The 23,461-nt window shown below is 45.9% G+C and overlaps 1 protein-coding gene across 1 annotated transcript in view; it reads right to left on the bottom strand.

Moving 5' to 3' along the window:
* SLC44A3 (solute carrier family 44 member 3) overlaps nucleotides 1-18,483 on the bottom strand; it is a 90,830-nt gene extending 72,347 nt beyond the window's left edge. Inside the window, exon 1 of the mRNA XM_059728069.1 lies at nucleotides 18,396-18,483. The gene's annotated coding sequence lies outside the window, so the exon portion shown is untranslated. The remainder of the gene's footprint in view (nucleotides 1-18,395) is intronic.
* Nucleotides 18,484-23,461: the final 4,978 nt, after the last annotated feature.

The following is a 23,461-nucleotide window of genomic DNA, read 5'->3' as shown; positions in this document are numbered from 1 at the left end:
AGTAGATTCTCAGAAAGATGCCTGTCTACAGTGTATTAGATAGGTCTCCATCTGTCACTATACATCATTCAAGGTGATCTGACCTCCACAGGAAAACCACCTCATAGTAACCTATAACAAAGCTAGGTTAGTGCAACCTATCTGAATAAAACATCTAGAAGTACTTATTAAGCACAGTCCCCCTCAGCACTGATTCTTTCTATAGTCATAGTGAGCCACTGTGCTACATACATTTAAGTGCTTCATTCCCACAGCTGAGCTTCACCTTTCTTTCCCACTTCCAAAGATTCCTGTTTCTTTACCAGCCTTAAACAGCAGGAAAGAGCACCAAATAGGGCCTCAAGCAGTTCACCCAGAATCCCCCTGTTGGCACCTCTCTCAGCCTGTCACATATGACTAGTGTGGCCTTGCCCTCCTTAAGGTAGAGACAGACCAGGTTGCCCTGCATACATTTTTGGAGGATATCAGGACTTTTTGGAGGATCTCAGGACTTGTGTCAAGAACACCCAGTTCCAGTTATGAGTTAGGGCTAATCAGCACATGGATCCGTTGTGAGGGGTATCTGGAGCACACACACATACTGAGCAGTGCTGATTTCTGGGGTGACCATGAAATGCTGTTGACTCTGTTAGGGCCCAGTTCAATTAACAATATGGTAAATCATGAGCCTTTTGGCTTTAAACTGATATTGTGCATGTGGAAACTAATATGATACTTGTCTGGCAGGGGATATACCACCATGAGTTATTTTTTTGGCCCAGAGGGTTTTATTTATCTGGCAGGACAGATACTACCTTCTTGGCCTTGGATGCCTTGGTGTAGTTAGAGTGAAGGCCTGTCCCTTGCACTACAGGCAGGTCCCTGTGAGAGTCTATAACAGGGGTGGGCAATTATTTTGGCTGGAGGGCTGCTTAATGAGTTTTAGTGAGTTGTTGAGGGCCACAAGAGAGCCCTGCCCCTTGAGAGGTGTCTTGACCCTTGGTTGCTATCTTGGGACTGGAAGTCCTGCCCCTAAACCCTGGCCTTTGATACCTGAAGTCTCTCCCCTTGCCCCCAGAAGTGCTCCTTTTGGGAAGCAGGTGGGAAGGTTGCTTTCTTGAACTGGAAAACAAATCATACGCTAAAAATCAAACATCTACTATAACATATTTTCATTTTATTTCAAAAAATATTTTATGTTTTGCATGTGTTTGCTTAGTGTATATAGAGGTGATTGCATAATAGCTCAAAAATAAAGTCTTACTCTTGTATATCGTGTGTTGGGGAGTGTGTGTGTGGTGGGGTGTGTGCAGGGGTTATGGGAGGCGTGGGGGTGTGGGGTTTGTGGAGGGGTGTGGTGAGGGTGTGGGGGTGTAGGTGATGTGTGGGGGAGGGTATGGTGGTGAGGGTGGGTGTAGGGTTGTATGGGCAGAGTGTGAGGGGTGGTGTGGGGTGTGTAGTGGGGGTGTGAGGGAGGGTGTGAGGGAGGGATATTGTGTGTCGAGGAGTGTGTGTGTGGTGGGGTGTGTGCAGGGCTTATGGGAGGTGTGGGGGTGTGGTTTGTGGAGGGGTGTGGTGAGGGTGTGGGGGTGTAGGTGATGTGTGGGGGAGGGTATGGTGGTGAGGGTGGGTGTAGGGTTGTGTGGGCAGAGTGTGAGGGGTGGTGTGGGGTGTGTATGGGGGGTGTAAGGGAGGGTGTGGGTGTGGGAGGGTATGGCGCCCCCACACTCCCATCATGGCACACAGGTTCTGCCATTAGCAGTGGTGGCAGCAGTAGCAGCAAGTGGCAGGCCCTTGGGGTGCTCATTGCATGCAGGCAGAGCCCCCTGGTGGCGCGCAGCTCCAACCACTTCCAGCAAGAAGCAGGCCAGGCCAGCCCACTTCCATCATGCAGGGCTCCCCCATATTTCAAGTGCAGCTCCCAAGCCCCGGCCAGAGCCATGCACTGTGACGGGGGAGCCCTGCACAATGGACCCAACAGCTTGGCCCTGTTCCTTGCCACCACATGCAGCTCCTGGGACTCCGCCAGGAAGCAGGGATCAGGGCAGATACATCTTGGCTCCATCATGTAGGGCTCCCCGTCACTTCTGGTGGAGTCCAGGAGCTGCACATGGTGACAGGGAATGGTAAAGGCCAGTAGCTGCATCACACGAGGCTTCCCCGCAGTAGTGTATGAGACCTGGGAGCTGTCCATGAGCTGTGGTGGGCCCCATGCGATAGATCTGAGCTGACCTAGGCCCTGTGCTCCGGTCCAGCTGCAGCTTCTCTCTCTCAGTGTTTCCCTACCTGCTGCCTGGAGCACTGCAGCAGGGACATGAGGAGGAGCTGGGGTAACCAAGCAGTTCACTTAGAAGTGGTAGCAGCAGCCTCGCCAGAAGCTCTGTGCTGGCCAGGGCTGAGGCCAGGGCTCTCCCCACATGAGGATGAGAGTGCAGTGTGCTGCTCTGGTGTGAGTGTGTGGGGTCTGGGCATCATGCAAGTGCAGCAGGGGCAGCTGTGGGCCAAGCAGAATACAATTAATTAGTGGGCACTTGCTTGCAAGCTGGATGAAGTCCTTGGCAGGCCAGATTCAGTCCATGGGCCATATTTTGCCTTCCCCTGGTCTAAAATACCCCCAGGGAGAGGATCTCAGCTATACAATTTATGGTGACAGGGGATTGTTCTTGGACTTTCCCCCTAGCTTGCTTCTTCAGCCTTTTAGCTAGGGGTTAGCAAGACTAGGGGGCATCTTACTTCCAGGACCTCTAGGTTTGAGGCTTGTATTTAGGATGCCTGTCATGGATTTGGAAGTATCTGAATCCCCAGGCTGAAGGTAAGTAGGATACTTGCCAGTGGTAGCACCACACAGACTTAAACAACTGAGCTGTGCCCAGTCAACAGAATTCAGAACTGATTTGGCTAATTTGGCTGTAACACAAAATTAGAAAAAAAAGTTTTTACTGTGTTTAAATAGGTGCTAAAGTGCAGCTTAAAAGTGTGTTTATGGAGTACCTGTGCTAGAACTTGCAGCAGTTTCCAAAAAAAGGTATAATTAATCAATTCTGGATGAACTGGGGGGGAATGTCTGTTCACCAAAGTGCCTCAAGGGACAGCAAGGACCAACAGTCACAAATTCCTCCAAGACCATTTTAGGCTGGACATAAAGAAAAACTTCTTTACTGTCCAAGCCTTCAAGGCCTGGAACAGACCGCCTCCAGAGGTGGTGCAGGCACCTACTCTGGACTCCTTTAAGAAATGTTTGGATGTTTATCTTGATGAGATCATTTGACCCTAGCTGACCTCCTGCCCCTGGGGCAGGGGGTGGACTTGATGATCTTTCAAGGTCCCTTCCAGCCTCAATGTCTATGAAATCTATGAAACTAAGTTTATGGGTTCTGTATGCAAATTACTATAGTTGTGATCTTTTCAAGGTCAATGTTTTCAAATTTGCTCCTTGCTTCCATGTTCAGGGAGAGTAGGGCCTGAGAGTAAGGACAAAAGGGAAGGGACTGTAGGGGGAAGAAGGGGGCAAGCAGAAGGCAAGGGGGGCACCTGATTCCCTGTGCCAGTGGGAGAGAGGCAAACCTCCACTAATTAGATTCTGGACCTGGAAAATTGTAACAGGATCCGTATGGAAAATCCTCAAACAATTGCAACCCATACTAGAAAGAGACCCTATTCTGAAAGAGATCTTCCCAAAGCCACCCAAACAAGCACAAACCTCACCAACCTCATCACCAGAAGCAAACTTCCTCAGGCCCAGAACACACCAAATGGATCCAGACCATGCCATGACAAGAAATGCAAAACCTGCCAACACATCTCCACCACCCCTACTATTACTATACCCCACAGCAGAGCCATCAGCATTCCTGGATTTTACATCTGCACCTCCAGAAATGTAATATATCTCATCCAATACAACAAATACCCAGATGGAAAATACCTAGGAGAGACCAGACAACAACTGCGCACCAGAATGAATGCACACCGGAAATCCATCAAAGACAGGAATACCCAATTACCTGTGGGGGCACATTTCTCACAAGAAAACCACTTTCTCTCCAATCTCTCAGTCCTGATCCTCAAAGAAAACTTACAAAACACTTCCCAGGGATGAGCCTATGAACTCCACTTCATCAACCTCCTGGATACTAAAAATCATGAACTAAATATAGCCATTGGATTTATGGCACATTATAACCTGCCTGACATCCAACTCCCCAGGTACTTCTCCACTATTCATCCCTCTTCTCTCCCTGCCACCCAGGCTCTCTCTCACCCATTGACTCCTCAATCTACATCTTCACTGACTGCCCATCTTGCATGCATACCAGCCCAGCCGCTGGCTTCTTTACTTTTCATTCCATCCAGGAAGAGCACACACCAACTGCTGAAACTGCCTCAGCCCGACGAAGGGTTTTTGAACCTGAAAGCTTGCTTAAAAATTGTTCTCCAACTATTTAAGTTGGTCTAATAAAAGGTATCAGATTCACCCAAAGAACCTTGTCTACCTATGTCCTTAGACCAACACGGCTACAACCTACACACTTGTATTACTATGCATTCAAAAAAGAAACCTAGTAGTAATATTAAATATTACTTAAAATATCTAAGCCAACTGGGAGAATTCAGTCTCACCTCTATATACCTGAACTACACAGGAGCACATAATTTGGCAAAAGGCCTGGAAAAGCGGTTCCAGATTTATGCATAGGGACCTACCAAAATCATGATTTTGTGGATTTCACAGAAATCACAAACATCTGGCATTGCCCATGAAATTAGGCAATGCCAGCAAAATCTGCAGGAAAAAAGACTTACTGAAAATAAAATGCTAGCTCCCCAGAGAGAACCAGCAGTCCTCATGGCACTGTGGCCTCATCGCACAGCTTGCTGGATGGGAAATGGGGTAGGGGGCTGCCAGCAAGAAGGGGAGCCCAAGATGGCTGCTGCCTCCACCCCTCAATGCTGATTGGCTGAGAGGGCTGCATGTTGTGTGCTCCCCCCTCCCCCGCGTCAATCAGCGGTTGGGAGGAGGGGTGCATGATGGATAGCCCTTGCAATCAATCAGCAACGAGGGGCAGGGCCACCAGGACCCATTGACCAATAAGGGGCACGGGGGACACCATGATCAGCCAATGAAAATAGCAGCTGACCCAACAATCTCCCCACAAAATCAGTTGGCCACTGCCTCAAGTTGCGTAGACCCCTATTTATGCATGGTAGGTGGCTAAGTAGACTGGGCTAAGAAGAGTATTAAATGGAAATTACAGCCAAGTGAGAAGGCAACCATGGGAGGTGCTCTGCATCATCCTGGGGGCAGCAAAAAGTACTTTACTTTTCCAAAATCTTTATATTGTTTTGTTTGAATAAATCAGCTCAATTTCTGGATAAGTCTGAACACTGTGAACATACTTTTAAAACAGGCTGTTGGGGAAAGTTCTAAGTCCCATCTTATAGCACATGACTTAATACAATCAATTTGATATTTGACATACCTAAATATGATATTCCAGCACATGCCAGGAATAATTCTCATTGCTTCATTTTACAACAGTTGATGCAAAGATGGAATTACAATCCAATCTGAATATTATACGTGAGTGAATCGAGGAAAAATTAGAAACTGGTGAGCTATTTGCAGCCAGAAGGCTGTTTTTTCATTTCAGTGCTAATACCTGATGATCAGTAGCCTATTGACCATTGGAAATGCAGTTCTGGAGGGCTAACTCTGAGTTAAACTGTGACTATACTGCTCAGGGTTTATGGATGTATGCTGGCTAGTTTGGGAACTGTGTTTTTAGGTTGCAATTAGTTTATTCATGAAAGGAACCATAGAATTTGTAAAGCTTCTTGCAATACAAAACGATTTCTTGCTTTGTTATGAACAGCCAGCTGATCTTCATTTAGCCATTATCTTTTGTCACAGGGAGAGAAAGACCGGGGAGACTCCCGAGTCCACGGGGGGAGCCCCAGGGCTAGGAGCCGGGGGTGGAATGGAGAAAAGGAAAATAAAAAAGGTAACTTGCTCACTGCAGGATGGGAGGAGGAGCAGGGACGGCAGGAGAAGCCCGCGCCGGGTGTAGATCACGCCTTAAGTTACCCACGGCTGGCGGAGGATGTCACTCCCAATCGCCGGCCGGTGGAAATAAAAGGGCCGGCGGCGAAAAGGAGCGGGGCGTGCACGTGGCTGCTGGGAGGGATCCTGGCCGGTGGAGTCAGCTGGAGGTGCGGAACGCCAGAGGTGACTGCCCGTGCTCACCACAGGGAACTAAAGGAACCCGGGGGCGAGCCAGCACCCAAGGCCAGCACGACAGCTGCAGGCAAGCCGGGAGAGGGAACGGTAAGAGCCCCAGTGGCGCGGAGGGGTCAACGGGCTGGAGAAGACCCAGAGAGAGGGCTGCTGTTCGGGGAAGACCCGGAGAGAGGGCTGCTGTTCGGGGAAGACCCGGAGAGAGAGGCACTGCTCCCAGGGGACCCAGACAGAGGGTCACACTGGTAGGATACCAGAGAATGAGTGGTGTGAGGATGGGATAGGCAGAGAGGGGCTATAGAACCGAGCCACGGGCAGGTGGCCCTGTCAAAAAGTGGAGGGATAGAAAGGCTGTCAGCTCCATAAGGAAGCCCAATAGGGGCAGGGTTATGCCTCTCTTGAGGCTCATTGAGCTTTTCGTTTGAGTTCTGGAGGGAGATTTCCCCACATTAGAAGGGGCTGAGGTGGTGGAGGCAGGGAGTTGGAGCGAGAGGTGAGCTCATTGTTTAAGTATCTAGGGGATATTGGGTCAACCACGGAAACAGCCAAGATCCTCCGGGCTGGGTAAAGGGCGAGGTGCAGGGGAGGAGGAGCCTTGCAGAAGACGTCTGAGAAGCAGGTGACCGACAAGGGCAACCGCGCTGCATGAAGCCCCACGCACTGAAAGATTCAAGTCGTGGCAGGCGAGAAGGGGCAGGTTGCAGTGTGTGGGAAGACCTCCCAGAAGGCCACCTGCGACGGCAAGGCAAGTACCAGCAAGCACTCGGATCAAGGAAGCCCAAGGTAAGATGTACGAGGCCCGGCGGGTACATCTTTGTATTATCAGTTATCCTAACACTCATATTACTTTGATCCCTTTCCGATATTTGTGGCATTTAAATTACTTAGGTTATTATACTGGGGGGTTGATTCGAAAAGGCAATGAGCATTTTTAATTCTCACTCGATTTTTTTTTTTTTTTTTTGCTCAGCACCAGCCATCAGTAAACCAGTGCTTGTTATTTCACCAAAGGACTAATGAGTACTGAAAGATACAGCCTGTTTTACTGGTCTATTTTCTCCATGTTCTGTCTTTGGTGCATTTTTATAACCTCTACAATGTCTTGCTCAGCAATATGCACAAAGGAAGAATGAAGCTGCAAATTTTAAGTGATGATTTTAAAAGTACTTCTTTCTTCCATTCAGAACAGGCTGGTGGTAAAGTATCTTTTCACTGGGGATTGTTTTGAACATTTTAATGAAGCAACCTAAAAAGTAACTCACTATCTGCAAGTGTAGCAAAATGGTGCTGACCTGAAAATATTTTAAAAAGCCATTTTAAATCATGGCACAAATTTACATGGAAGATAAGAGCATGACACTGTTTTTATGCCGGATTAGAATTTTCAGGAAAAAAAAGAAAAGAACTTCTTCCAGTACTTTTGACTGAAAAATGAGAATGTAACTTTAGTGAGAAGTAGAGGAATCCTCCAGCTAAACAAAGGAGAGAAAATGTAAATGTCAGAAATAAGCAGAGAAAATGGAAAGAATCCTCTTCCACAGCCTGCCATATTAAACAACTCAATGTTTGGGTGTCCCTTAAAAGCTAATAAAAAGGTACATTTTAGAATATGATTTGTTTGTCATCCAGGTGTGTTGTTTTTAAAAATAGAAATAAATAAATCTTTTTTTCTAAATTTAACAGGGCTTAATTAATTTCTAATTGATGTTTATGAAGAAAAATACAAACCTGTTGCATTTTTAGAGGATTTTAAATAGATGCAGAGTCACCTGGACCTACCACTTTGAAACTGTAGGATTTCTCTATCTTACCTGCTTAGCTTCAGAGTATTATTCACCTGTGAAAAATGTATTTCCTTTACCACCAGTTCATTGAAGTATTGTACATTATATCACTTTATATCAGAACCTATCTAGATGTAGCAAGAGCTAGGTAGATAGTCTGAGGATAAATATTATTACAGTTTGGTCAATCGATCACAACTTTACTAGGTTACTGTAAGGCCTCTGGCTCAGTAATTCTACCGGTGAATACTCTGGTAAGCGAACGCCAAAGTACAGCCACTTTTAAAAGTGATGACTTTTATCAACGGCTTGATGAGCAGATGCTAAACTGCAAATTTTTGTGCCTAGTTTGGCACCTGTAGCTTGCAGAGCAAATACCTGTAGCTTGCAGGGCAAAACGCTGCCTTGGTGAGTTCAGTACCTCTAGTTTGCTGGGCTGATGTCAAATCACAGAATTCTATAAAAGAAATAGCCTGCATCTTTGAAAGAGGCCACCCAAATATCCCACATTAACTACAATACAAAAAGGAAATCCCCACTGACTGCACATTGCTGATCGGCACATACCGACACACATAAGAAGGCTTATCAAACAAATAACTGCCTACAGTTGAAAAAGATTGGACCTTGACAGAAATATTCCCAAATCCTCTGCTCCTGGCTTTCCAATAATCTCCAGCCTGTATGCAACACATTGTCAGAAGAAACTCCCTTCTGCTCAGCAAAAATGAAATGCAACCCTGCCTTAAGAATGAATGCAGAACCTGTCTATACATCTCCATTGCTCCCACAAGTGACACTTCCCACATCAAAGCCATTATAATTCATGGATCCCACATGTCCTTCCCGTAATGTTGTACAACTCATTCTCATGGAAGCTACTATATGTGAATGAAATTAAACAACTTACCTCTCATAGGAAAAAGATAAAGGACAGAGATACCACATCACCTGTCAGGGAACCCCTTTCACAGAACAACCACTCTACTTTAGACAGTCTTTTCATTCAAAAGAAATCAACAAAACACCTCCAAAAGATGGGCTTGGAAACAAAAGTTCATATCTTTACTCGACACTAAACATGGACTAAACATAGGTGATGGTTTCATGACTCATTATAAAATAACTGGTGTTTCTTCTAACCTCTAATGAAGACCCTTTTCCTTTCTGAATGGTCTTGTTCTTTTACCTAATTAGGTTATCTATTCATACACTTCTCTTATTTTGAAGCTACTTCTGCTAAGTTCTCTTTGCTCCTAATTTACAGATCTCTTTCACTCCTTTAAGTGCCTGTTTTCTTTTACATATGGAGATGGGGGAGGGGAAGAGGCAACAACAGCAGGCTCCGCAGCTGCTTAAAAGCAGGGACTCCAGGCAGACCCTGTGCTAACCAACTAGTGAGCTCATAATACTCATGGCACATGGGGGACTCCCAGCAGGAGCTCTGTTGACATGCTGGTGAGTTCTGAGAGCTCTCTGCACTGTGACAAAACTGCTGCACCCACTCTGAACCTGAAGGCTAGGGACAGACATTACATATAAATCGGTTTAAGTAATCAGAAACTGGTTTAAACCTGTAACAGAACAGACATTCAGTGCACATAAATCAGTTTCATAATACCCAAACCGACTTTGAGATAAACTTGGTTGAATGTAGTATCATAGTTAGCTGATTGGGCTTAAACCAATGTATGCAATGTCTGTCCCAGACCCCTTGCTGGTTTAAGATAAACCAGACTTCCCCAGCATCCCAGCATGCTCTCTGGGCTCAACAGGGCTCTCTGCTCCAGCCACAGGGCTGACCCTGCTCCTCTGCTCTCTGCCTCGAGCAGGGACCAGCTCTAGTGGAGACACTGGCTGGCATGGCCCCATTAAGGCAAAGTGGGTGAGTGGCAGGCTTTAATTCTTCCCTCCTTCCCCACTGCAGCTGAGATTAGCCTGTCTGCCAGGGAGTATAGGGGAGGGGACTGCAGCAGTGGCCCCTGGAAATGGCAGACCCCAGCTGCAGGGAAGGGAGGGAGGGAGGAATTAACCCTTCTCCCTGCCCCCTTCACCTTAACGGGGCCATGCTGGGTTCGTTGTCCTGCAGGGTGGGGAGGGGGGCTCTGTTCCATGCTGGGGGGGACTGTTCCCCCTCCTCCTCCTCCCAGGGTAGGGAGGGGGACTCTGTGAGACACTGGATGGGGACTCTTCCTCCTCCTCCCCTTTCTCCTCCTCTTCCCCCTTCCTGCAATTGGGCCGCGAGCAGGGCACTCCATGTGTTGCTGCCCAGCCCCAAAGTGGGGCCAGGGGGCAGGGGGAGGCTCTGTTCCAGGATGGGGGAACTCTTCCCCCTCCTTTTACTCCTCCCAGAGAGGCAACAGGGGTGCGGAGTTCAGTTGGGCAGGGTGTGGGTATGGGTGCAAGGGTGGAGGGGTGTAGGGACCCCTACACACTCCCCTGTGGTGTGCAGCCCTCGCTGCTTGGAAGCAGCAGCAGGCAGGGATGTCAGGATGCTCGTGCCCAGCGCTGTGCTGTGTGGGGGGTGGGAGTGGAGCCTGCCCCATCACTGAGGCTCTGCTCCCCATGCCTGCAGCTCCAGCACTCTCAGCAGGAGAAGCCCCGCACTGGAGCCTGCTGCCTCCCCCACACCCTACTGCGCTGGTTCCTGCACTCTGCTGGGAGTGGAGGGAGCCCCATCCCCTGCTTCCCTGCAGAGTCCAGCACAGGCTTCCCCATTGCAAGTGTGGAGCTGAAGGCACACATCATGGAGCCCCTGTGATAGAGGCAGCCAGCACTGTACTGGGGGTGAGAAGTGCAGCCCCACACAGCCTGCCCAGCCGCTTCTATCCCTGGGGCTCCATGCCATGCCTGCAGTTCCACACTTGCAGCGGGGAAGCCCTGCACTGAACTCCAGGGGGAAGCAGGGGGCAGGGGGAGGCAGTTCCCCATGTCCACTGTGGGGCTTCCCACTCTGCAAGTGCTGGAGCTGCAGGCACAGGGAGCAGAGTCTCGGTGATGGGACAGGTTCTGCTCCCTCCCCTGGCGCAGCGCAGCTCCAGGCACGAGCGCCCTAACCTCCCTGCCTGCTGCTGCTGACAGGCAGTGGGGGCTGCATGCCATGGGAGAGTGTGTGGGGGTCCTCTCACCCCCCACCCTCACACTCACACTCTGCCCAGTTGAGCTCTGCCCTCCTGCTGCCCCTCTGCAGAGAGGAAGGGGAAGAGTTTCACCCAGCATGGAACAGAGCCTCCCCCTCTAAAAGGGGAACATACAATCAGTGGAAGGGAGGAGCTGTCACCAAGGAGGAGTACTCCTCCTCAGCTCAAGAGTGTAGGAGGGCTATTAGGAAGGCCAAGGCAGAGATGGAACTCAGGCTAGCGTCCAGGATTAAGGACAACAAAAAGTCCTTTTTCAAGTACATTGGGAGCAAGAAGAGGGCACCAGGTAATGTAGGGCCCCTGCAAGACACAAACGGTAATCTGGTGGCCACGCCAGACAAGAAAGCTGATATTTTTAACAGTTTCTTTGCCTCTGTTTTCCTGAACAGGGACCAGGATATCCCACATACCAGAGGTAGGGACAATCTTGGGGATAGCTCAATCAAGCCTTCAGTCAGTGCAGATGTTGTTAGGGATCTTCTGGAAGGGCTAGACATTTTTAAATCTTCAGACCCAGATGCCCTCCACCCAAGAGTGTTGAGGGAGCTGGCAGGGGTCATCGCAGAGCCCTTGGCCCAGCTGTATGAGCATTCATGGTCATCTGGCCAGGTGCCAGGGGATTGGAAACTGGCTAATGTGGTCCCAATTTTCAAGGAGGGGAGGAAGGAGGACCCAAGTAATTATAGGCCTGTAAGCCTCACCTCACCTCACCTTCTTTAGCTCTAAGAAGTATTATCAGCACTTCCGTCTTATTTGGGAAGCATGAAAAAAGAGCCATGGTGCTTTTTAAAAATGAAAACTGATGTTTATATTTCTTAACTCCCCAAATCAAAATTGGAGGAGATGAAGAAAAGCTGTAACTGTTGGCTTTGCCAGTTGCAAAGAGTTTGTCTTCATTGTTAAAAAAGCTGGGGGATTTTTTTGTCTTGGGATAACTAACGTGTCAGCTACTCTGAAGTAAAGACAAGGGATTTAGGGGAGGCCCTGGGAACGCATCTGCAAGCTGTAAAGATGGGCCCCCCCTGTTTGCAGAGGCATGCCCTGAGTGTTGTCCCACAGTATCTGGCACCTGCCACACCCTGTGGCTGGGGGCAGACATTCAAGAAGCTTGAGCCTAAATTGATTCAATTTTTGCAGGTTAGTCTAACGTGGCTAGGCTGAACTGGTTTGTAACTAACTGGACAGACATTCTCTCTGGATTGAGGAAATTCAGGCACATGCCTGAAGGGGCTCAGGCTAGAAGTTGGGGGGCGCTAGAGCAGCCCTTCCTTCTCTTTCATAGTGCTGAGCTGAGGGGGGAGTGGCCAGGCATCCACGGGACTCTCTAATTAGGGAGGTCTGCCTGCATGGTCCCAGGCTTTCCCCCCCTGGCTGCTCAACGGGCGGGAGTGTTGCCAGCCCCCAGCCCCCTGCTAACACTCTGAGGCAAGTGGGGGTGGGGGGAGGGGTGCAGTGTATGCATTTGTCACTGATATGGAGCTTTTCAGTCTCCCTCTCCCTGCTTCTTTGTACTATCTGCAGCAAGCTGGAAGGCAAGCAAGCCAGCAGGGGATTGATAACAGTGATTATCACCTCATCGGCAAAATAATAGGCTCACTCTGTTACTTCAAACTCTTCTTAAACAGCTTACCTGCTGACCCGTTGATTAGCCCCAAATAGCCCTAATTGGTCACTGTGCTGTCTGCCTGTCCCAGTGAAATTGGAAAGAGACACTCACAGAGACACCCCTCAGCATTAGCTAGCATACCACGTGCCTGGGGTCCACGCTGTGGGAGATAGGAGGGAGCGGGGGGGTCTCTGCTTGAGCAGTGAGTAGCAAGCAGTGAGGGGGTGGGGGAAACCAGGCAGACCCTGCTGTGTCTGCAATCTCTACCAGAGCTGCCGCCAGGGAGCAGAGGGGAGGGGCCAGCCCTGCTGTGGAGCAGAGAGAGTCAGTCCAGAGAGCAGTCCAGAGAGCATGCTGGGATGCTGGGGGTGTCTGGTTTATCTTAAACCAGAAAGGGCTCTGGGACAGACATTGCATAAACTGTTTTGAGCCAAATCAGTTAAATCTAATACTACGTTCAACCAAGTTTTTCTCAAACTGGTTTCAGCCATTTTCAAACTGGTTTATGTGCACTGAACATCTGTTCTGTTACCCTAACATTTCTTGGTACAGGAGTTGTTTGCTGAAGATACTGTCTTACTGCGCCCAAAATAATTAACATCCTTCAGAATATGAAGCCACTATTTAAAACACATTTGGCACACAAAGAATAGAGACGCGTGTGCAAACTTTTTTGCTTTGTGTACTTGTTCAGCAGCTGTATACAGGGTCTGTCAAAGCAGGCACATGACATGCTTTCACATGAAGCACACAGGCAAGCCATAAGCCTGCTACAAAATCCCAGAACTACGACACTTGCCTTCATTCTTGTAGTGGTGCCATGTCAGTTTTGAACTCTCACTTGAGCAAAAATAAGCATCTCACACTTTGGTTCCGAGCAGCTGGCCAACCCTGTTCACACTGGAACCTTGGCCAAGATTTGTATCAAAGCTTCCTCCCCCTTTATTATTTTTCATATTTATTTGTTTTTAAGTTTCATGTTGAGTTGCTTGCCATGATGAATATCTCCCAAATCCCATTCCCGAAGTGGCAGTCTTTCAGTGGTCAGACAGTGAGACAATTCCTATCTGTAGACCAAAAAGCTTCAGAAACTGAATGGAACAGGAAGCATTATGGACTAGATTTTAAGAATTATTTAGATGCCTAACATGTGGATAAGTACCTAGTTAGATTTTCATAAGTGTCTACACATGCAGTTCCCATGGTGCTTCTGAAAATCACATTAGGTTTAAACCAGTTTCTGAGTACTTAAACCAGTTTATGTGTAATGTCTGTCCCTAGTCTGTGGGACAATGGGCAACATCTATTTCACCCTATGAAGTGGATCATCTGTGCCAGGACACATCTTGGCACAGCTGACCCACTTCATTTGGCAATGTCTGTTTGTAGCCATGATCTCAGAAATTATTTATTGTATTATCAGTTTAATAACACATTGATCGTTTTGTTTTCTGCCACTTGGGGGTGCTCCCACACAGCGCTTACAGAAGAAGAAGGAGGCAAGAGGTTTGCACTGTTAGCTAGGTATTGTTCATTTCAAGGTCTCAGTGTTCTGACTTGAAAGGAATAGCCAGGAAGCGGGAACAGATGAGTGCCTAGGTCAAACTTAAACCAGTTTTTTTACAGCCTTGAAATTCAACCACCAGTTTAATTTGCATGGTAGGTTCTGCTGCAGCAACTGAGGTAGGGAGATTTGAACAGTTTTCTTCACAGGGTCAAGACAGTACAATGTGTATCACGTAAAACTCTGTCATACACCTTCTTAGGTCACTATTGCTCATGCCCTCCCCACTTGCTGAATCCTGATCCTATGAGTCAGGGAAATAGGGTACAGAGCAGCAGAGCTATTTCATTCCAGTTCCCACAAGGCCAGAGTGAGGGTCACACAAAGAGGCCTCTTTTTACATGTGAACAACAAGGGAACAATCAGGGCCCAGGAATCTGTTGCAATTCTGGCTTCTTATCCCATTACCTGGACTAGCTTTTATAATTCCCACTTTCCTCAATGGGTTAATTGCTTTACTTATCTCTTTTGATTCCTTCAGTGTACCCTCACCTCTCTCAGCAGTGGCCCTCTTCCCATATCCTTTATATTTAAAGAGATTACAAGCAGTTAGCTCTGTTTGCATCTCATTGCACCAAAGGAGAGGGAGGAAAACTGTTTAATTTTCAGGAAAGCCATGCCATGAAATGAAAATGAAAGAAAGGTTAGAAATTTCACTGGGTCCCCTATGGACAGCTTATCCTGTAAATTATATTTAAAAAAATAATGAGAGGATGAAAGGAGACTTTTAGAACTGCAAGTGAAACAAGGCAAAGAGACATGGGACAAAGGTTAAATCAGGTAGCCAGCTAGGAAAGAGCTAGCCCAAAGGTCCTTAGAGTCTGACTCTTTGTAAGAGCATACCTGTGGTCTTATCATTCATGTCAGATACATGGAAAAGGGACAAGACTTTTCTAATCTGTGAATTGGATGGAGGCTATGGCAACTAGCAGCAATGTTCTTTTCAAAGAAATGTGCTTGAACTGGACGAACTCTAGATTAAGTGATTAGCAGTTGAGTAACAGATAAAGTAGAGGAAAGCTTTTTGTGTAAATATAAGGTCTTTCACAATGAGCCACTTCTTTTAAGAACAATTCCATTGAATCAAGTGGAGTTAGCTAGGGTATGTTTGCCAATGCAAAGTAATTATGTTGAATACAAAGAGGTAGCTCTTCCCGCATGCTTTTAACTGGTGTGCCTGCTGTCAAGTTAAGTGCTATTGTGGTTACAACTGTCCCCCAGAAGATGTCACTGTAAGGAAGTCTGTAGATTCACTGTCCTGGGCACTACACCGTATAAATTCCGACAGACTCCAGGCACTGTTACTCGTTTTTGACTACAGAAAATTAACAGACCAATTATGCTGTTGCAAGGAATTCAAAAAGACCAGGACAGGTCAGCATGTTTTTGACATTACAAATTCGTTTCTGAAATTTAACAATGCTGATACTGCACACTAGGGCTGTGAGAGGCTTCGGACAGAGCTCCGGATCTGGAGAAGATTTGGATGCTTCGGCATCTGAAGCAGCATGTCTGGATCGAAGTGCTGGCTTCTTTAGGCTTTCTGAAGTGGTTTGGAGCTCCTGAAGTGCTTCAGAAAAGCTTTGGAGCCACTTCAGAGATCTGGTCATAGGGTATAATGGGGAATCAATAAAATATTTATAACGTTGCTGTTTTTTGTCTGATTTGGATGAAATTTGTAGGGATTGTAGATTCTGCTGAAAGCATGAAGCCTGCTAAGCTTCAAGAAAATCAGTGCAGAAGTTTGGGGGAAATTGCACCCCAAATTGAAAGCAAAACTGATGTCACGTGTATGTGTTACATCACAGGGGGGCAAAAAACTGCAGGCATAGTAGCCCCTGGTGAGGCCACAAAGCCTGCCAAGTTTCAAGAAGATCAGTGCAGGGGTTTTGGGGGAACTGTACCCTAAATTCTTGAAAACAAAACTCATGTCACGTCTATGTGTTATAACACAGGGGGGTCAAAACTGCAGGGGTAGTAGCTTCTGGTGAGGCCAAAAAGCCTGCCAAGTTTCAAGAAGATCAGTGCAGGGGTTTGGGGGAAACTGGACCTCAAGATGTGGACAAGCAAAACTCATGACATAGATGACCCTGTGTGTGTTAAGGCACAGCACAGTGAAAGCTGCAGGGATGGTGGCCCCTGCTCAGGCCACAAAGCCTCCCAGCTGCCGAGGAGATGGGTGCAGGGGTTCTGGGTTCTGGGGCCCTGCACCTCTAGCTGCTGTCAGACAAAACTCGTGCCATGGGTGCTTGTGCAACTGACGGTCTCTGTCTTGGGGCATGGGAGACACTACTGCAGGCCTGGCTGCTAAGCTACTGTGTTACCAGTTACCAATCATGCTTCACTCAGGGACCAGCTCAATACACAGTTGCTAGTTAATGTGACCAGTTATTTACCATCAATTAGCACCTACAAAACCAGAGACTAAGGAGAGGAAATAATCAATACAGACAATCAACTGCCCCAAGACGGAGACAGTTGCACAAGCACCCATGGCACGAGTTTTGTCTGTCAGCACCTGGGGGTGCAGGGCCCCAGAACCCAGAACCCCCCTGCACCAATCTCCTCGGCAGATGGCAGGCTTTGTGGCCTGAGCAGGGGCCACCATCCCTGCAGCTTTCACTCTGCTGTGCCTTAACACACACAGGGTCATCTATGTCACGAGTTTTGCTTGTCCACAGTTTGAGGTCCAGTTCCCCACAAACACCTGCACTGATCTTCTTGAAACTTGGCAGGCTTTTAGGCCTCACCAGGAGCTACTGCCCCTGCAGATTTGACCCCCCTGTGTTGTAATACATAGACGTGACATGAGTTTTGTTTTCAAGAACTTGGGGTACAGTTCCCCCAAACCCCTACACTGATCTTCTTGAAACTTGTCAGGCTTTGTGGCCTAACTAGAGGCCACCAACCCTGCAGTTTTCACTCCCCTGTGTTGTAACACAGATGTGACATGAGTTTTACTTTCAAGAATCTGGGGTACAGTCCCCCCAAACTCCTTCACCAATCTTCTTGAAACTTGGCAGACTTCATACTCTCAGCAGGGGCTACTACCCCAGTAAGTTTCATCCAAATCATAGAAAAAACAACAATGTTATAGATATTTCATTGATTCCCTATTATACCCTATGGCCGGATCTCTGAGGTGGCTCCAAAGTTTCAGAGCCGCTTCGGCCAGATCGAAGCAGAAACCTGGTCCGGAGCTCTGGATCGGATCCCTGACATACAAAGCAGCCAGATCCGAAGCTGGATGGGATTGCTGCTGACTTGCACAGGCCTACTGCACACCTAACAATCCTAATACCGTATGACACCTTTACAAGATCCCACAACACCATGGTTGAGAATCACTGATCTAGACATTTATTCCACACAAGGCTTCAGAAGTAGGTTGCATTACCTATTATCCAGCCCCCAGTGCTGCCTTTGGGTGTCAGACTGGCGCATGCATGCAGCACACTCTGGCCCTGGCTGTACATGCTGTATGCAGTGCACAGAGCCCATCTGCTATGAGCTGCACACAGCATGGTATGCACTGCAAGTAGCCTGGGGTGTGTGCTCCATGTATTCCCTGCATTAGACTAATTCTACATGCTGGATTTGGGACTGATCTGGATTGGGCCCACAGACTGTGAGCCAGGTCCAGCATGCAGGACCAGTCCAGCACATATATCACGTGCTCCAGATTGATCCTGTGTGTGTGTATACAGCATATGCCCCAGACTAGCTTCATGTGCTGTGTGCTGTGTACAGGGTCTAGACTTGTGCATGCTAAATCTGGTGTGCAGGGCTGGAGCTGGCTCATGTGCTGTAAGCAGCATGCAGGGAGACTTCAGGGCACACGCTGCCTGTGGCACCTACACTGAACTGGCCCTATAGACTGGCTCCAGCACATAGGCCTGGTTTCTGGGCCCTATCCAGCTCTTAGCAAATAAAAACCTAGGATTCTGGACTAGCCTAGGGATTGACATGACACCTCATTCGATGAGTGACAGAAAGGCTTTATTTACTACAAGTATTTAAAATCAAGTCAAGTGAGCCCAAACCAAATCAAAGTCCAGTGATTAGCTATAAGGTTATGATTTCTCACCAAACAGGCAATGAAGAGGCGGTCTGTTTCTCTTCAACTTCTTGAGTAAGTCGGACGCGTCGGCAACTGGTGTCAGAGAGATTTCTCACTCTTAAAGCATGCACGCTGTTTGCTGTTTTACTGACTTTTTATATCCTTCATTTAGCATCTTCAAAGCATTCTTTTAGTTGTGTAAATCAAGAGAATACCAAGCAGTAATTGATGGGAAAATCCTATTAATTAACCTGCTCATCACTGGTTATCAGAAATTTCTAATTTGAATGAGTTACCTTCTTCAGTAACAAGAGGTTATACAGTTTGGAACATATCAAGAAATTGATTAACAGCCAGGAAAAACATAATAAATCAGGAGGAGACATCTATCAGATATGGAGAATATCTCTTCCTGCACATAAACATGAGTTAATTGCAAAAGAAATATTTATCATACTAATTAATCAAGGATAGACATTTCATATGGTTACACACCAGACAACTAGGAGTCTGCCTGAAATCATCCTGAATATATCAAGAGAAGCTGAAGAGATACCTCATTATTATTATTATTATTATTATTTTTCTCAGATGGCCTAGCCATGAACTTGCATCCTCTTGCAATATGCAGTTACCATAAGTATTCTGTATTTAAACTTTTGTGAGTAGGCCCGAGCTTATCATGAGTTTCAGAGTCATCACCAGCCCACAGGCCAGCCTCATGATGACCCTCATTCAGCCCACAGGACTGGATGAGTTTGACACCCTGCATTATACATTTTCAAGGCATTGTCTGTTTAAAAAATAAAAGCAACTGGCCACACATAATGCTGATTGGTCTGCAGCTTGTCTTCTCATATTTTTCCTTGCTATTAAAAACGGAATCTATAAAGGGAAAAATCCTGTTGCAACATATTATCCAGATCATTTAGGATTCTCCCACCTTGGGATCATAAGCCCTGGGAAGCCTGCCAGCAAGATCTTGCACAAAATTAGGATTTTACATTGTTTTATAGACTTTATTGTATCAGAGTCACAAGTCAAAATATTATGTGGCCTAATACTGTCACCATTATTCATTTGAGTAATCATTACTGATTATTACTCATATAAGAAGTTGCTCAGTGCAAGATGAGGATTTTAGTGTGTAATATTTGTTCCGTTTTGGTGTATTTGTGCAAACATACAAAAGACAACAATACATCCAGAGTCTCACTGCAAGAGAGGCTGAAGAAAACAAACAGACATAACATTTTCAACATTTGGAAACAGGACATAATAGATGGCATTCTGCTAAATCACCACCTTAATAGATGCAGGAAGTGTGGCATTATATTTGTTCAGTGATAATATGCTCCTTTACAAGGAACTGACAAGCTTTTTAAAAAATCCAGATGAATCAAGATGTCTGGGCAACATGTTTACAAAGTCTTTACATGGCTAGTCAGACTGAACTGGTGCACAGTTAATTGTTCGTCTGATCTTTTCCATAACGTACTGGGCATTTTCTTTTCCAATGTTCCTATATACATGTTTTTCATAATACAGTCAGGACTTTTATAAATTATGCCTCCCCTTTCAAAAACAAAACAGGAGATAATCACTTCAGTCATTCACAAGATTTCTGATGGGTCTAGGAATGCAACAGTTGAATTAAGAGAATGGTAGTGGAGTAGAGTGTGAGATACTGATGAAATGTGGTAGTTAAAAATGTTAGCTTTGCCTCATCAAAGTTATGATAAGTCAGTGCAATAGACCAAAGTGACAAGCTGTCACTTACATGAGTAACTTTAACTCACTGGAATTACATGAGTCTCCTCAGCTAGGGACTGACATTCAAAAAGCTTGAGCCTGAGTTGATTCAATCTGTGCAGGTTAGTCTAACCTGGCTAGGCTGAATCAGTTTGTAACCATACAGACATCCCCTCTGGACTGAAAAATACAGGCACATGTCTGTAGTGACTCAGGCTAGAAACTTAGGGGGTGGGGTGCTAGTGCAGCCCTCCCTTCCCTTCCACAATGCTGAGCTGAAGGGGGGAGGGGCACAGCCAGGCCCCGGCCAGACACTGATTAGGGAGGGGTGCCCCCACCTCACTTATCAGCCAGGGAGCCAGCAGGGATTTAATTACACAGCAGGGAGCATTTATCACCCCATCAGCAAAACAAAAGTATCTCTCATTAATTCAAGCTCTTCTTAAACAATTTGTTCCAAAGAAGGAACAGAGGGACATTACCAGCTACCTGTTGATTAGCTCTAAGCCCTAAGCAGCACTGTCCTGTCTGCTTTGTCTCCCACAGTACAGACTGTAGACAGCATGTGGGTGGGAGGGGGTTGAGCAGGCAGAGGGCAGGCAGATGCCCTGTACCTGCAGTCTCTGTCAGAGCTGCAGCCAGCGAGCAGAGTGGAGGGGCCAGCCCTGCTGTGTTGGAGCAAAGAGCAGAGCCCTGCCCACAGTTGGAAAGCAACTGGGATGCTGAAGGATTCTGATTTAACTTAAACCAGCAAGGGTCTGGGACAGACATTGCATAAACTGGTTTGACCCAATCAGTTAAGTCATTAAACCAGGTTTATCTCAAAACTGGTTTCAGCCATTTTCAAACTGGTTTATGTGCACTGAACATTTGTTCTGTTACAGGTTTAAACTATTTTCTGATCACTTAAACTGCCTTATGTGTAATGTCTGTCCCTAGCCCTCATGTGAACAAGGACTCATAATACATGGGATGACCCCTGTCAGGGAATTCAGGCTCAGTTTTGCAAACCCTTAGATATATTTGCTGTCCTTAAACAGAAAAGTAATCCCACTATAGCAATCCCTTCATTTAAGGGTAAGGCCTACTCTACTGAGCAAGGATTTGAAAATCCCTGTCTTATATCCTATTGTAGCATGAATTTTTTGCATATTAGTTGATTTTTTCTTTTATGAACAACTAAAACCCCATTTTGTGTTTGTTCCCTGATTGGCATGAGTAAATGAACTTTGTATACCCTATGTACTTGAGAGTCTGTGTGAAAGGCTGAATAGTGAAAGAATGGGAATTTTTGCATGAAAACAAAAGAAGACAATTTAACTGTTTGTGTAAGCACCAAGGTGCCAATGTATGAGTTACAACTAATTAATGGATGGCTGAAGAACTCATTTGTGATCAGGTGCAAAAGAAGATAGTGAGAAGAAGGAATTCTGTATGTCCTGCCTTTTGATCTACACAATGATCTGTTGAGGTCCCTTCTGACCCTAACATCTATGAATCTATGAATGACTCAAGGCTGAGATACCAACCCTGAGATACTGACTTTACTGGAATGACCTCAAACTGATATAAGCAGAAGATGGATAAGAAAAAACCTCTAATTAAAAACTGAGCATGGAAAAACCCCAATGCTGAACAAAGACTTGAAATCCCTATAAAAGTGGGATGCAGACAAGCCATGACAGGGAATACACTCTCTGCAACCTCCTGAAGCACAGGCACATCTGTTCACCCTGCTCCCATCACCTTCAGTGAGCGTGGGTCGGCCACCCAGTGCTAACATTGAGCAATCTCTGCTGGTAATTATAACATCTTACTGGAGTGGTTTTGTCTGTATGTCTGCCTATGTCTGTTTGTATATATGCTTGTGTGTGTCTGTTTGTATGACTGGTGTGTCCAAGCTTATGTATCTGCTTCATGTAATCAATAAACGCGGCATTTTGCCTTATCCCCCTTTATAAGGTCTTGCTCTTGATTTGAGCAATTGGTAATTTAAAGTAACACTATCATACCAAAGGGATGGCTCTAACAGATCATTTCCTTATCATAACTTATATGGTCCCTACTGTTGAATAAGGTCTCTGGCATTGTTACATTTAAAAGTCAGGCAAAAATTATTTATCCTGGGTCATGCGTATCAGATCAACATTGCTGGAAGGTGAACACAGAAGACATACAGTTTCAGTTCAATAGCCACATGGTTTGACAGTTCAACTCAGATGCCTAGCTGCACCCCAAACATTAAAATAAAGTGTCTGTAAGAATATAATTCACATGTATTTTCACGTTTCACTTTTATATTATTTAAAGCAGCTGTTAAATTGTGTGTATTAATCTTTCAAAAGTGAAAGAGATGCCTTATTACAGCAGTGATTAATTGCTAATGTCACAGTACTGTCATTAAAATTAATTTTGCTTTTAATATTAAGAATTATATTCCTCTGAGGCACCTTTTTAAATAAAACTACTACTACTACTACTACTATTGAGATGTAACATACTCATCTTAATAATCATCATTATGGTTAGTACTGAGTCATGTTATGGCTTATTTGAAAAGAATCAAAAAGCATCATGTTCATTCACATTAGCATTATTAGTATGTTTTGTATTTATAAGCCATTTCATGTCATAAGATTTGTGTGATGCTATGTAGAATGAGGATAATGATACTTCTCCCCATTAGAATTGTACTTCAACACCTATGAAAGAAAAGATGTCTATAAATGGTAGACAAGGTTATTTAGGTAAATGTGATATCTTTTATTAGACCAACAGAATAGTTGGAAAATTGTTTTTTGCAAGCTTTCAGGTACAGGTGCCCTTCCTCAGGCATAGGGAGAGTTTGCTGGTCTGTGGGTGCATCTACACGTGAGTTTTAATGCACAGTAGTCTATTCTACTGCACATTAAAGCAGCGCATAAAAAACCCATGCTAATACGCTAATGCACAGTAGAATAGGAATTAGCTGGTGTAAGAAAAGTTGGTGGGGAAAAAAAACAAAAGAAAGGAATATCAACAGGTGATAAAATGCAGATGGGGAAATATAGAGACATTACCTGGGGTTATCAGATGGCAGGCAGGTTATAATGTACCATGACTCCAATGTCTACATTTAGTCCATGATTTTTGTATCTAGTAGATTTATGAAAAGTTCATAAATCATGTCCATAAAAGGTGCTTTGTCAATTCTCTTTCAGGATTAGAACTGAAAGATTGGAGAGAAAGTGGTTATCTTGTGAGAAATGTGCATCCACAGATAACTGGGTACTTTTGTCTTTGATAGATTTTCAGTGTGCATTCATCCTGGTGCGCAGGTGTTTGGTTTCCCCTATGTAGTT

Source organism: Alligator mississippiensis, chromosome 5, assembly GCF_030867095.1.
Source record: "Alligator mississippiensis isolate rAllMis1 chromosome 5, rAllMis1, whole genome shotgun sequence".
NCBI classification, from domain to species: domain Eukaryota; kingdom Metazoa; phylum Chordata; order Crocodylia; family Alligatoridae; genus Alligator; species Alligator mississippiensis.
The sequence above is the reverse complement of the archived record's forward strand: the minus strand, read 5'-3'. Positions and strand labels throughout refer to the sequence as shown.